The sequence below is a fragment of the Pinus tabuliformis genome, chromosome 8 (assembly GCF_031772625.1).
Source record: "Pinus tabuliformis cultivar Carrire ecotype Pingquan chromosome 8, CPIR1, whole genome shotgun sequence".
Taxonomy (NCBI): Eukaryota; Viridiplantae; Streptophyta; class Pinopsida; order Pinales; family Pinaceae; genus Pinus; species Pinus tabuliformis.
The window spans coordinates 824,734,295-824,748,162 of NC_142294.1; the positions used below are offsets into that span (position 1 = coordinate 824,734,295).

General features: G+C 36.2%; 1 pseudogene; it reads left to right on the forward strand.

The window, feature by feature from the left end:
• Positions 1-2,109: 2,109 nt before the first annotated feature.
• On the forward strand, positions 2,110-4,214 carry LOC149238135 (DNA repair RAD52-like protein 1, mitochondrial; annotated as a pseudogene).
• The last annotated feature ends 9,654 nt before the right edge of the window (positions 4,215-13,868 follow it).

Below are 13,868 nucleotides of genomic sequence, written 5' to 3' on the forward strand. Positions count from 1 at the left end.
TATTGACTGTAGGGTTCATGGCATAAGAAGTAGAAAGCATACCAACAAAATATTTTCCATTTCGTCCTTTTCTTGGGCATATTAGATACTATATTTGTGATAATTTAGGTCATAGAGCCAAAGATTGCATGTTTCCTCTCGCACTTAAGGAATATAATCAACAAAGTAGAAACTGGAGGAGAAAAGATAAATCAGAAGAAGATCTCAGCAGAAAGTGGTATATCAGGGTTTGCACAAAGAAAGACCAAAAATATAATTGAGGCCAACTCGGCCTTAGGGGGAGCATAAGGAAAAAAGAGTGTATTTTCATGGGAGCTCCTCCAAGAACAAAAAGGGGAAATTTCACCAGCGATATGTTTTTCAATTGGTGATTAATCTAAATGCAAATACTGCCACATTACTCCATGTTTTTCTACAAATACAAACTTGTAACTCACGACGCTAGTACCTGCAATCAACAAAAAAAAATAACCAGTAATTTGTGCATAAATAGTTCAACTTGGCGTTTATAAAAAAATAAAAATAAAAATAAAAAAAATCTTATATGCAATGTGCGAAATAAGCGCATGATGTAAGAATAAAGCTGTGTCGATATATTTGAACACAATGTTTGATTTGGTCAATCTGTATGGTGTTGATGGCATCAGGTCTAGATGATCAGAACAAATTAAATCATGTAATGTTGCAAGTGATCTGAATATAGTCAAATTTAGTGATTTTAGCTAAGCACTTTGATATCAAAGTTTGAAGAGGAGGTACACATCATACATGTGCACATGGATTAATAAACAAATTTTAACTCGACTAAATTGATCTATTGATAACAATGGGTAGTGATGCCTCTATATAATTTGAAGAAGTGTGAATTCACTATATCTATGCACATTGGAAAAAATATAATGGTCCTAATGATGGAACACAATCAACATTAATGCTTTTGACAAAATCTAGCCTTTGGAGAAGTGGTGGACTATTGGTCATGGAATAGTCGTGTGAGCAATATGCTCATTATGTCAAAATGGATGGAATGCAATCAATTATTATTCATGGTTTATTTATTTTTGGGATGAATTAAAAGGCATAATTAATGTACTCTTTCAATCTGGGAAATTTAAGGAAATACTATGGACGCAAACCATGGAAATTACCCATGGTAAAATAGAGCATTAAAGGTGAGATGGGCATGTTGGACGCTGAAGAGGGATTAATGGTGCAATCACGTTACTTCTACCCACGTTCCTAAGTGAATGAAAGGCCCCATTGAATCAAAGATACATAGTTGGCATCAGCATAGGAGATGAGTATAGTATCCTCCAAGAAGCAGACTGCATGATTCGATCACAATCACTAAAGGAACTGGCCTCAGGAAAGAGGATCATCTGATAGAAAATTTTGAGGGTGTGTTGGCAGATGAAGTTGAGTAGTATTTTCTTCATGGAGGGAAATTAAATCTTGTTTTGCAGTAAGAACTATATTTATATAGTGGTGATTTTATCTTAATCAAGCATTTGAATTTGGTCTAGCAGCTCCTATTCTTGTTATCATATCATTCAAGAAAGTAAAGAGTCTTGTTAGTAACTATGCATTGATAAAAAAATGCATTGAGAATGTATTCACAACTAGTTGTAAGTAAACATGGGAAGAAAGTGAGAAGAGTGACGCTAATGTCCGATGTAGAAACCGAAGAATTACAATCCCACACAGTTGTTGCTGAAAATATGCCAGAAGACCATACTAATGGAAGCAACGAGAAAATATTTTCTACTACTGGAAACATGAAGATCGTGTATATTTTCCATCCTCAGGAAGCTAATAGTTCAAGAAGCCATTCCCTGTTTAGTTGATAGCAAACAAGGTATGCAGGAATCACATGAAAGGGATGAGCATATTTTACCCAACCGTGAAATAGTTACTGGAGATGATGTGGCACAGCGGAAGCATGGTGGGCTTAATAAAAAATCTGAACTCTATTTACTATTCAAAATGTTTTGGGTTTAAGTGGCAAAACATAACTTGGTTTACTGTCCCATAAATACCCGATGAGGCACTGAGCATATTTTAGCCCTGTGAGATTTTCAGACAAGCAGACAAAACAATTATGGCTTGGTGATGCGAACTCTCCTTTGAAGGTCTTGTGCTTCCTAGCCCCATTTTGAGTCAATCCATAGAGTTTTTTATACTACCCTTGCATCCGACACAAGGTTCCTGCAACATAGTGATGCCCCAAGTGAAAATTATTTAGAAGCACCCGGAATTCCTTCTTCGACTATAAGCATACCGTTGGCAGATATTCTACACGATTTAAATCACAGAGTTCTTGATAGATTGGTCAAAATTAGAGTCAATGAGGGATTCACTACTAAATACGTATCATGGCACATTATGAATAGGATTATGAATTTTCATGTTCGAAAATGGTTTGGAGAGGTTCGTTTGCATCACCTCAGTCAAATGATGGAAATTATGTATCAATTGTCTATCTTGTAACAATATATTGTGTCGATGCTAAGATTCAACGTGAAGCAATTGGGTCCGCTTCCACAGATGACACAGATTTTGGAGACGCTATTAAAAAATCGAAAGTAATGGAATTTCGTTTGATTCGGTCTGTCCTCACTCAACTCTCTGTATATTGGTGTCACCTTTTTCTCCTCCCGATCTCTGTTATCAAACAAATGAACTCCATTGCTGCCATCTTCTTGTGGAGCGGTCGATCCTCCCCCATCAAACTCCATTTGGTTAAGATGGGCTCTATCTCTCGCCCCAAAGAGAAGAGTGGATGGGGCCTTCTTGATATGCATCTCTTCGGCAAGGCGCTCATATGCAAATCCTTACACAGAGGCTTATTTGGAGACGGTCCGTGGAGTCTCTTGATAAAACAGAAGTATCTAAAAGGCCGTCCCTTGGCACATTGGTTCCATCGAACCACTCTTGGCATTCGATGTGGCTCCCCCATTTGGAACAGTTTTAAAAAGATTCATCCTTTCTTCAGGAAACACCTAAAATGGACTCTCTTCTCTGGCTCCTCCATCCTTATTGGTATAGACCCCACTCTTTTCAACCTGGAGTCTATGATCCCCCCTTCTCTCCTCCTTTTTTTCCATTCCAGAGGTTTTTTCACTTGGAACTCCCTCATAGACTCCTGGTCGTCTCTTCATCCGATTTGGAAAACCGACCTCCAGCTCGCCATCCCTCCCCCCCTCCGCCCCCTATGGCTATCCTTCACCTCCCGTTTCTCCCACCATGGGATTGTCCAACATGGCACAAAAGATTCCCTCATTTGGTCCATCGACTCCAACATCCATCTCATCTCTGTCCGGAAAATTTACTCCTCCATCATTGCTGATCTCCCTCCCCTCCCCTCTATTTTTCCAGTTAAGCTCTGGAAGGCCCCTTGCCCTCTAAAAACCATACTTTTCTCTTGGCTGCTCTTCTTTGATAAGAACCTCACCTGGGATGTTTTACAGAGGAAAGGTTGGCACGGTCCTGGCAGATGTGTTCTTTGCCTACAGGAGAATGAATCCAATTCCCACATGTTTCTCCAATGCCCTGCTGCCCAAGCAATCTGGTATGAACTCTCGTCACTTCTCAGTTTTCCTCACTGTTTATTCTCCTCCGTACAGGATGCTTTTTTATGGTGGGCAGATCAAAGTTCCGATAGACAGGCTCTCTTCTGCCTCACATGCTGGAATATCTGGACGTGGAGGAACCGGCGCATCTTTCAGGCCTCCTGCCTGCCGCTGTTCTCCATTCTGCCTTTTATCATGGGATCCATGCCCTCTCAGATCTGATTGATGAGTCCATCTACATCATGCGCATTGGAGCTCAGGATTTTGCATATATGTATATGTTTCTCTCATGTTTATCTATATGGCTGTAATATTTTGTTTTTCTATTTCCCTCTATATTACAGGCTCTCTCATTATCTTGCCGCTGTTACAAGCACAGCAGATGCTCTCTCATTTTTGATATACATGTCGACTCATGCGCACACATATCTCTATATGTCTCTCATGCTGCTGTTTATCCGACGCAATTTTCATATGCGCTCATCAGGATCCTTTTATCCATATAACTCCAAGACTGCGGTCTTCAAAATTGTATTCAAGATCCATATATTTCTCTCAATATATAACATGCCGATTTTTTCTTACTGAAAAAAATGTATTCGTTTTGGCCTTGGGCTTCATCTTTATGTTGAAGATATACTGTAATAAATAACAAGGTTTGGATGGTTCTAGAGTAGTTGTTTGGTGAATTTTGTGTATTTCACTCACATTAGAATGAAAGAAAGAGGGTTTCAAGGAGATCAAATTACAGACGGATTAAGTATGGGGCATATGCTTGGAGTTTCCTTTTTCATGCCACAAAACTCAAGTGCATCCTATTTCATACTTCATATTTTTTCAACATTAAGTAGTTGTTGTTTCTAAAACTGCAATCCATATGGTGATAATTCTGGTGCTTTTGGCGATAATTAATTCCACTTCAATCTTCTGTGCCATGTTGCTTGTAAGGCTCCTTTAGTTGTTGGGTATGTGACAAAGATAGATTATGGAAAAATGGAATTTTTATGTGTGGATAATCAATGGCAGAGCTTTGTGGTTGCAAAGAGATTCTCTTTCACAGTGAGATTGCATTATCTTGGGTCATATCTCATGATGCTACCTTACAAGAAATTATGAAATTCCTTGAATTTTTATTTTGGTAGAGATCAATGATGATTTGGAGGGAAAATTTATTTTGGATGACATTTGCTAAAGTTTAAAGTATCTTTTCATGGGGTGATGATGTCACAACATTGTTTTTGGCACCGCGTAAGAGATTCATTAGTCCTTGTGCATAAACAAGACATTCATTTATTTCTCATTCATATGTGGGATTGAATGTCATTGTCCTCCTCTTGTAATAAATCCTTGTAACAAATGTTCAAACTTTTTGGTCATGTCATGAGTCATTGTTTAGAAAAGGAGTGTCATGATGTAAAAAATAAGGTCCATAGAGTCACTGATACCTTGTAAAATGCATATGAAGATCTATAATAAATAATTCAAGCCATTGAGTCCATGATGTCAGTGTTTGGTGTTAGGAAGAGTCATCATGTATCAGTCATGTGCACTGCACAACCTTGTACTCCATTGGTCAAGTCTATGGTCAAAGTCAAACTTTTGGTCTATGAAATATAAAGAGAGGTTTTTCCTAGCAGGATGTTGATGATGATGATGCTAAGGGGGGGATGTCTAGTATTATGTTGTTGATAAAATATAGATGTTGATAAGGGTGTGTGGATGGTGGCTATGTTGTTTCTTTGTCCTTGTCTTCATGTATTTGTTTCCATTATGCCTTTGGTGAGGTCAATGTGCATTGGTCAAAGGATATTTATGCTCAAAGATTTCTATTGTTGATGGTCACAAGTATGTTTTTGTTGATTTGATTAGAGAGTGATATGATAGATATGGAGTTGGTTAAGTCTGTTGATGCTAAGTTGAGTGATGTTGTTGTTGGTGGTGCTTATGATGTGTTGCTACTCATTTGAGTTTGGAGAGAGAGCGTTGGTGCTCATGCTATACTATTGTTGATGCTCATGATATATTGTTGTCACTTTGGTTGAGAGTTGAGTATGTTGTCATTTCTTCAGGACAAAGTGACTTATTGTTGTTGTTTCAGGTTGTCATGTTTCTACGAGGAGCAAGAGAGTTGTATTGTGATCAGATCTAGGTAGTGTCTGGGGGGGTTATTGTGTTTGCAGTAGATTGATTGATGAGTTTAGCCCTTTTCCATTGATGTCAAAGGGGGAGTGTCTACGAAGATCAATTTTAGAGGTCGACATCATTTGGATGGTTCAACAGGGGTTTCCATCAATTCCAAAGGGGGATATTGTTGGCGTTAATGATGCATTTGTTGTGTTGTAGTGATTGATGATTGGAATTGATGTCAACCTGGGAATGTATTGTTGGGGATTATGTTTCTTAGCTTGTGTGTTGTAGGGTGCTTTGATAGTTTTGCAGGTGCTAGAAGAGTTGTGGAGAAGGTTAACAAAGGTTTTTTTCTTTTCTCCATACTTTGCCACAATCGAACGGAACCATCCTTATACATGCGATTGTAGGCCTTTAACAACACGGATGCAATCTTATGAGTGCGGTTACAGTTGAATTCTCAATGTTTTGTGTGTGTGGTTACAGGTTAAATTAAATCTTTGTTTCTCCCTTGGTACTAAGAATGAGTACAACAATACCTTGGTATTGGCATTTCCGTGGTATTGTATGTGTGTGGAGTAGGTTAGAAGGTGGTGTTGGTTTGGAGATTACCATGGTACAGGTGTCCTAGGTATTGGCATAACCATGGTATTGGCACATGGCATTGTTTTGGATATTACCATGGTATAGGTATCCTAGGTATCGACATAACCATGGTATTTTCCCATGGTATTGGTTTGGAGATTACCATGGTACAAGTGTCCTAAGTATTGATTTAACCATGGTATATGCGAGTGGTATTGATTTGGATATTGTTGAGGATAATTTTCCATATACGTGTGTGTGAGTACTGTTGTTGGTTGATTCATGAGGTGTGAGTGTGAGAGTGTGCTACAATGTTCTAGCTAGCATATTGTATATCTGTAATAGTGTCAAGTTGTGAGATTTTACCAGATTTCTTTCTTTTGATTGGTGAGGCTATTGGTTTGCTCATGTTGAGTAGATTTGAGAGCTCAGTTTGAAAATGCATGAAACATGGTTCATGTTATCACTCTAAAATTTCCCTAGAGTTGTTATGAAAGAAATAATAGAGGTAACCACAAACCTACTTTTGAGATCAGGATCTAGCCTTCCTAATGCTCGGAGAGGGCTTTCTCTTTATGATTTAACTTTGCTTAGTTAATTGATTTTAGGCTAGTTATTTAAGCTTAAATTGGGTTTTGATTTTGATTTGGTGGTGGAATCGTTGACTTAGATGGATAGAGGGATGTCTTTTACCATTGGGCTATGGGGTCAAATGTCAAGAAAATAGGACTGAATCAAGTTCTAAAGATAGTGTTTACAGGGCAAGGTAGCTGAGTGAATTCAGATCTTTTAGGCTGGATGGTGAAGTGGTTTCCAATCGGGGTCAAGGAGCAATTAAGGGTTCCTCAAACTGGATAATGAGAGAGATGATAGAGGTCAATCGAAACTAGGGAGAAATAAACGATTCCCTACTCTAGATATCAGAAGAAAAGATTAAAATGATTAACTATTCAAGACAGAGTGTACTTAAACAAATTTTGTAATAATATTCCAGTTAATTCATTCAATTTAGATAAAATGCAAGTATGTGAAACACTTAAGAAGATAAAAATTTGAAAAACAGAAAATACTTCACTGAAGTGGCCCAACACATGAATCCTGTAATGTAATGTCTTTATTACTCAGTCCAGTCTACTGACTTGAAAAAAATGGTACAATGAACCCTTAGGTTTAAGATCAATACAACTATAGAAATGTCTAGAAATCCACACAATACTTCAAAAGCATAAGTATTTATACAAAATTTACAAACTGTTTACAATAAATGTTGCCTCTAACAGATGAGACATTTTTAGACTATAGATGAACTGAAAAGCTCTAACTGCTGCAGATTAATAGTTATGGTGGAATGTGTTGTGCAAATGTTGTTGTTGTGGAAGTGGGATGTGGACCCAAATTTGTGGTTGTGCTGGCAGATGAACTAGCAGATGCAGATGTATCTCTCTTTTTCTTAGTAATTCACTCAATTGCTTTTTGATCCTCTGACTTGATAATGTGAGACTTCCCTCACTAATGGCTGATCTTGTGACTGCCCTGTTGTTTTGTCATCCATTAGTGTCACAAAATATTTTGGAAAATATATAATAATATATATATTTGAAAAATATTTCCAAAATATTTTAAATGAAATTTATAATTAAATTTCTACAAAACCATGTGTTGTTTCCAATCCATGGTTTTGTTTTCTCTTTCCGTGAATTCACAAAACCATGTGTAGTTTCGTTCTTATCACTCCTTCATATGTAAATTCATTTTATCTGTATGTAAAATCTTTTTACCCTTGTAGAATACGTGGACGGTTTTTCAAAACCATGTGTTGATTTGTATGGTTGGAAGAGTATTTTCACTTTACTCTTTTACTTTCACCTGCAACATGATTTTACCCTTGTAAATTGATTTTACCATGCTTGTAAATTGATTTCACCATGCCTGTAAATTGATTTCACCTTAATCTTTTATGGTGAAATGCATTTACATGAATGCTATCTTTGCTCTCCTGTTCATTAATTTCATGTGAAATTTTCACTTTTATTTTCTCGATAAATTCATGGCATTGTGGCATCGTGAATTTTATTTCATGTGTCATTGTAAAAGCATTTTGCCTTTGAATCTCATTCCACAACCTTAGTCTCATATTGCCTGTAGCTATATAATTTTACCTCAAGTATGGTTTCACCGTAGATCTGAAATATTAATGCATTCTCATATCTCTGTATTTCACTTGAAATTAATCCACCCTATATTCTCCTAACATTTATAAGATTTAAAACCTGGAAAACAGTTAATGGTTTATCGCACTGCTTTTGAGCGGTAGATGGTATTTTTTGAGAGCACGCGATGCAACGTAGTAAAAAGATGGGCTGGGAAAACCACTAATCTCCCGTGCTTTTTGAGTGTTAAGTGTTGGATGAGTCGAGCGCGATATGGAACTTTAATAGTTCATTTGTTTTTATGAACCTAGAGGCAAATAAAAATGAAGGGGGTTTAATTCTCAGAGGTGGGCCATTGGTTGAATTTGCAAGGGGGAGAGGTAGTATAGGCTTGCAGGGAGAAATTAATATAAAGTCCAAAACTTTATATTAATAGGGTTTGGTGAAGTAAGGGGTAAAAAGAGGGATTTTATATATATATTTTTTCTTTTTTACTTTATGGGATTTATCTCTGTTTTAACCATTACTGCCTCTGTGTAAATGATTTCTTCTTTCTTTGTGATAATTGTCTTTTCCTTCTGAATAAAGCCTTTGAATACATTTCCTTGTGAATCTTGGAGTAAACAGGTTTTGGAACTAGTATCAAAATTGTTTGTCCAAGCTCCTGTTCTGCTAATCACCTACAAAATAAAACAATCATTAATAAAGCATAGGTCTGCGGGGAAGGAAATCAATGGCTTTATTGAACTGAGATGTCTGTGGATGGAGTCCAAACTGTGGACAACTCAATTCTGTTTGGAAAACTATTTTCATTTATTCATTTTAAACAGAGGTAAGGGAATGGCAGAATTTCATATTATAAAAACTCTGTGATTTTTCACATTGTGCAGGTGTGATTAGATGGTTTACCACATAGAAATGGATGATAGGGCTTCCGGGGATACACAATGAAGCAGTCGGAGGAGGCTTTCAGGCAGGAGGTGACAGTTGGAGGTTGGTCTTTTGAGGGGGTTGCCGTGGAATGGGAGGTGGTTTTGTGGCATATTGCGCCGCTTTTGAGTGGAGGGCAGTATTTTTTGAGAGCACGCGATATAACGTGGGACTGCCATGTAGCAAAAGAGTGCTCGGGAAAAACCACAAATATCGTGTGCTTTTGGAATTTTAACTGTCGGACGATGGGAGCCTGTGATATGGATATGGGTCGCCATATCTGGGAGCAGTTGATCGGAGGGCTAGCGCGCGCCAGAGTTGCAAGGACTGAGTAGGGGTGTGATTGGCGGTGCCGAGGATTAATAATGCATCAGGTTACATATAATCAAAGGTTTAGTGAGGGTCGAGGATTTATACAGTGGGGGGGTAATATACATAAAGTGAGACTATAGGTTTAGGAAATAACTTAGGATAAGGGGGTTTTAGTGGGTTTACTAGGGAAGATGAGATGAAATAGGGGGAAAGGTAAAATGAAGGGGTAGGGATATTTTTACAAAGACAATATGTTAGAATAAGGGAAAATGATGAGGGAATGGATTTTTGGAATTAGGAAGTGGAAATTAGTAATATATTAGTGATAAGAAACAAACCAACTACTGCTTTCCATACCTTGTGCAAACTGCTTCTGCCTACCCATCATTTACCCTAACATTTTTTCTTCATTTATTGGGTGCATTTGAGCTTGCTGACCCTTTTATTTTCTTTTGATAAGAAAACTATCTAATTCTAATCTTATAACGTCCAATGGCTCAGATTAAACTGATGAGACCATTATTATTTTCTGCCTAACTATTGATCTGCTAAGATTAAACAGTTTGGCTAGATCTTTATTCTCTATCTATCAGCATGAAATTTAAATCATGAATGAATCAAGATTAAACTATTTGATCATCATGGATTGTGGCATTTTGACACGCTGCACACGATCTTATTTGCAAAAAGTAAACTAAGAGGAGTGGCATTTGAATGTGCACGCTTTCATGATCTATTTTTATCTCTTTTTGGTGGGCTTCATATTTAACATTCTTTTTTTATTTTTGTTTCTTTTTTTCCTTTGATTATTCTTTTAGGACATACCCTCTTTACCTTTTTTAATATGGGAAAACATTTGCATAAAAACAAAGGTATGTACAATATTACAAGACTTAACATAGTCAATTCAAAATTATGATCCCTATTATTATAGGAACCTAACAGTGGCTCCACTTGGGGATGGCATCTCCTTGTGAGATGTCAAGAACACTATCGACTAGTGGCCTGATCCATTGGGCCGATCCCAAGCCTACACATGTTTGTATAATCTCTGTGACTAAAAATTTTGAACTAAAATCTTAACCTTTTCTGCAAACTGAAACCTAACACATGTTGTACTGAAATCTGATTTGAAATAAACTTGCTGCTGAAAAATTGTATTTAATCAAAATGAAATCCTACCTACTTACACTAATCAGTTGTCCAACTACTGGTTAGGTAAAATGAAACAACCAATGCAACCATTCAAGCACGATTCATATACATTGGTGGATTTTGCTGCTTGTACTTGTTTTTATTAAGACTGAAGCTCTACAGCCCAATATAACCTTGTCAACAAATGAGAAGATAAGGAAATACTTGATTTTCGTTGTTGACTCTAAGAACTTTTCAAAAGGGTCTTCCAAAATATATACACTATTTTTCAACTGATTTAAGAAACTGCACATCTGTTCTTGATGGCCTCTATGCCATGAAACTGAAATGTCATTTTCATTTTATCACCCTGTATATTTTCAGATAAACTTTGTGATGATATTTCTACTAATTGAAATGGTTGACTGATGAAACCTTTATCATCTTGATCCTGAATGTCATAGTTAGTTAATGGAGAAAAATTATGCTTGCATTGATTATCCAACACATCAGCGATTGAATCGTAAAAGACTTGGAAGGATTGTTGCAACTTATTGCTCATAGGTTTGAATGGAACTTCACATATTTCTACAAGCTGCTCATCCTTTTCTTTAGAGATTTTATACCACATTTCCTTTAAAAATTGAAATGATTCAAAACATAGTGGTATAGAACTTTCCTGTGTCATTTGATCAGGTGTTTCAATGAAATTTGATAACTGTAATTGTGAAACCGAAGAATCCTGATTAAGATTTTCATTGTCTTCTTTGTTGTCAATATCAATACCTAAAGACTGCTGATTTTTGATTGTTGTAAAGTTTTCTCTGATGAACTGAAATGAAGCTAAACAAAGAGGCAAAGAACCTTCACTTATTTCCAAATTTTCTGCACTTCCTTCCTCATTCTCATATTTGATATGTATAGGCTGATCACTATATTTAATTTGTTGAAACTGAATTTCCTCATCCTCCAAACTAGTTTCTGATTGCTCTGTAAAACTAGCTTGAGTTCGAAGAACATAATTATCATCATACTGATCATACTTAGGCAAATCATTAAAAGAAGGAATGTCATCAAACATACACATTAAATCAGTAGATTCCTCTTCCACATATTGATCTGTAAATCCATTTTCTGATCTATGGTAGTTGGAATTAGCAAGAATTTTTTCATGGCTATCAACCTCTTCTTTTTGTGAAATAAATGTGTCATGGTGATTTTGAACAAAAAAAATATCTTTCATGGTGATCTTCTGTATCCTTTCCTCTATTTTTCTTACCAAAATGTCGAATTTTACCTCTGCAATGTTGTTCTTCTCTGCTTCTTCTTTCAACTTTTATTTTTTAATCAGGAGATGAAATTCTACATCTACTGCAATGTTCTGCATCTTTTCAAGAGTTGTTGGGTTTCTTTCTCTTAGCTGAAATTCTATTTCTGGAACAAATGCTTTTGGATAATGCAAGAGAGCTGAATGAGGAGGAGGTCTTATATTTGATGGCATTGAATAATAGCTTTGATTAAATTTGTCAGAAAATTGTTGTATTATTTCATTTGGTTGTCTTTTCAACTGATTATATTCTTCTATGATCTGAAAAAGATTGACTTTGATTATCCATCTGTCAAGGAAAAATTTGACAAACTGTTGGAAATTTGAGATGCTTTCAATATGCAGGTTCTTGAACCAACTCTTTACTTTACTTTGCAAAGAAAGAGAAAAAAGCCTAATAATAACATCATCTTCATTAATCTCAAATATGTCTAGATAATTATCAAAACATTGAATATGTTTTTGGGCAGTGATACCATTCTCTCCATCAAAATTGGGGAGATATTTGTAATACTTATCAGGAAAATCATGGAGTATAGGAGGTAACATGCTGGGCTTATATCTATCAGGAACTTTACAAGGTACAGGAATATGTACAGGAATTGTAAGATTAGTCTTGGTTGTTTGAGGCTTCTCAATCGGAAAATGATGATCATAAGATTTAGAAGAAAGTTGCTCAAATGGATAAGGAGAATTTATGTTTACAATATTCCAAGGAAAATAATAAAAAATTAATCTAAGATCTTCTCTAAAATACAATATACATTGAAAAACCTTCTTGATGAGAAAGAATATAATGTCTTGGATTGTAATCCAAGTTAAAATCTTGATCTTTCCATATTGTTCTTTCAGGTTCATTCCTCCAGTGGAGTCTTGATTGTGAGATCGATTTGGAGCTGGAGTTGCTAGGTGGATGATTTTAACATTTGTGTGTCTGATCGTTGTCCAACATCATCGATCAGATCTAATCTTTGTATAATATTTCTGAAGAAAATGTTCCCCAGTATGGTCGCCACTATGTTATCACTCTAAAATTTCCCTAGAGTTGTTATGAAAGAAATAATAGAGGTAACCACAAACCTACTTTTGAGATCAAGATCTAGCCTTCCTAATGCTCAGAGAGGGCTCTCTCTTTATGATTTAACTTTGTTTAGTTAATTGATTTTATGCTAGTTATTTAAGCTTAAATTGGGTTTTGATTTTGATTTGGTGGTGGAATCACTGACTTAGATGGATAGAGGGATGTCTTTTACCATTGGGCTATGGGGTCAAATGTCAAGAAAACAGGACTGAATCAAGTTCTAAAGATAGTGTTTACAGGGCAAGGTAGTTGAGTGAATTCAGATCTTTTAGGTTGGATGGTGAAGTGGTTTCTAATCAGGGTCAAGAAGCAATTAAGGGTTCCTCAAACCGGATAATGAGAGAGATGATAGAGGTCAATCGAAACTAGGGAGAAATGAAGGATTACCTACTCTGGATATCAGAATAAAATATTAAAATGATTAACTATTCAAGACAGAGTGTACTTAAACAAATTTTGTAATAATATTCCAGTTAATTCATTCAATTTACATAACATGCAAGTATGCGAAACACTTACGAAGATAACAATTTGACCAACAAAAAATACTTCACTGAAGTGGCCCAACACATGAATCTTGTAATGCAATGTTTTTATTATTCAGTCCAGTCTGTTGACTTGAAAAAAATGGTACAATGAACCCTTAGCTTTCA